Genomic DNA, 2,062 nt, shown 5'->3' on the forward strand with positions numbered 1-2,062 from the left:
TTCTGGGTCTCTGGAAATGGACTTCTTTGTAGTTTATATTCATTTTCCAACAATGTTAAAGCTATTCAGGTAGTTCCTTAAGCAGCTCTTAAATCTAGGAATCTCTGAGTCGTTCAGGTGCTTTGATGCAGTTTTGAACTCCTGTGACAAATGGTGCTAGTTCTTGGTTAGTTTTGTTTCCTTTATTCTGACCTGTGGGATCTTTGGTCTCACTGATTCAATCCAGTGATTTTTGAGCCAAGTCTGCAATGGCAACTGTTGGTTGACTTCTGACTTGGAAGCTTGTAGCTGATTAACTAATCTGGGGTTATCCAAAATAAGGACTATTGTTTTTATCCATAACAGTGTTTCTTTGTCAGTGTCGTAAGAGCTTGTTTATACTATGAAAAGTCTTATCTTGGTGAGAGGGCTGAAATACGTTTCAAGCCTTGTCATGAAGAGTTCAAAATACAATGTTCTGGCCTCATTAAAAATGTAGCTAGCTTTAGTTAAATAAAAAATAAGCAACCAGCTGGCAACTGGACTAGTGCTGCAAGAAGTTGTTTTACTTGCAGCTATCTTAAGTCATGTCATGGCTTTATACAAGTGGTTACAGTGGATCTTAATGACTGTGTGGAATGAAGCAGCAAGATTCTTAAAGCTGAGTGGACAGCTTGCATGTGTGTCTGGTATAGCAACAATTCAGGGATGACCTTTACTAAAAGGAAAAAAAAAGTGTTTAGAAGTAACTTCTGTGTAAGCAGACATGCAGGAAGCAGAAGAATTCTGCTCATTTGGTATATTTTCCTAGTTTTTAATCAGGAAGATGCCACTGATGTTTCCACTTGGATTCAGCACCTGTTTTAAAAACTGTAGGATTGAAGTCTTAATTATTGCATAGGCTCTGCACTCAGCGATTTTTTTTTTTTTTTTTTTTTTTAATTCTTCTGAAGTTAAGTAACTTTAAACTATAATATGGATTTCAAAGGGGACACAGTCTGCAGGCTTACCATTCCTGGTAAGCTACTCAGTAAAAGTTAGGTCACTCTGCATGCAGTAGAACGGGAAGAAAACCACAAATGGTTAATACCTAACTTGCACTGATTGATTGTAGAAAATGTGGGGTTTTTTGAGATTGAATTTTAAAAGGTTTTTTTTCCCCACTTAAAGATATCAAATGTACAGTTCCTTTCATCCAAAATGGCTTTCTCTAGATGCAGTCTAAAAAGGTCCATTTTCCAACTGCCCATCCAGGCAATAATATGGCCTTAGGAAATCAATCAGTGTTCCTTTTTTTCACCATTTGTTATCGTGGTCAGCTTCAGGTGTAACACGGTTACAATGACTTGCAGGAGTTAATCTAAGAGTAATGAGAGCCCTTAAATTTTTTCTAAATTTTCAGGACTGAAAGAAAAATATACTTGGGAAACAGTGTTGAAAGTCTTTGGGTGCACCAGCTGAGGTCACCCAATGGAGGAGAAGAGGATTTCAGTTGTTCAATATCCATGGAAAAAATGGGGAATGAAGTCTTGTAACTATATTCATATATAATATTAAAAAAGTCTTTCTGATTTGAAATGAGGAATACTTAAGTATCGCTTTTCAGTGTTAATCAAAACCAATTATTTAAGTTTATTTTAGCAATTTAGATGCTTATTGCAATCATATGATTTTTTCAACAAATTCCTTTACTAAATATTTTTACATTATTACAATATATTACACTGTGTTTTATTTTTTTTTCTCTAGAAGAAAGTTCCTGTGCAAAGGAAATAGGAACTAAACTTTGAAATCTAAAATAAGGTCTGAACTGCTTTTCATTTACTTTTCTACCCTTTGAGATGCCAGAAGCAATTTCCTCTTGAAGCTGACTTCCTTTCTGGAAATGATTTTCGTCTCCAACCATGTTGAGGCTCTTTTCTCATTCTTTCATTCTGACTAACTTGCTTTTTTCCCCTCTGACTTGCTACTGCAGTTGAGTAGAACTTCTGGAGGTAAGTAATTACAGACAAGTTTCTCTCTAACTTTCTTTTTTCAGTTCTTCTTCCTCTTTCCCGGCCCCCCCCCTCTCCGCCCCCCCCCA

The 2,062-nt window shown here is 36.2% G+C and overlaps 1 protein-coding gene across 1 annotated transcript in view; it reads left to right on the forward strand.

Moving 5' to 3' along the window:
• Positions 1-1,845: 1,845 nt before the first annotated feature.
• The window catches only part of RFTN2 (raftlin family member 2), a 34,859-nt gene continuing 34,642 nt past the window's right edge, over positions 1,846-2,062 (forward strand). Inside the window, exon 1 of the mRNA XM_014954351.1 lies at positions 1,846-1,973. The gene's annotated coding sequence lies outside the window, so the exon portion shown is untranslated. The remainder of the gene's footprint in view (positions 1,974-2,062) is intronic.

Source organism: Calidris pugnax, unplaced genomic scaffold, assembly GCF_001431845.1.
Source record: "Calidris pugnax isolate Ruff unplaced genomic scaffold, ASM143184v1 scaffold103, whole genome shotgun sequence".
Taxonomy (NCBI): Eukaryota; Metazoa; Chordata; class Aves; order Charadriiformes; family Scolopacidae; genus Calidris; species Calidris pugnax.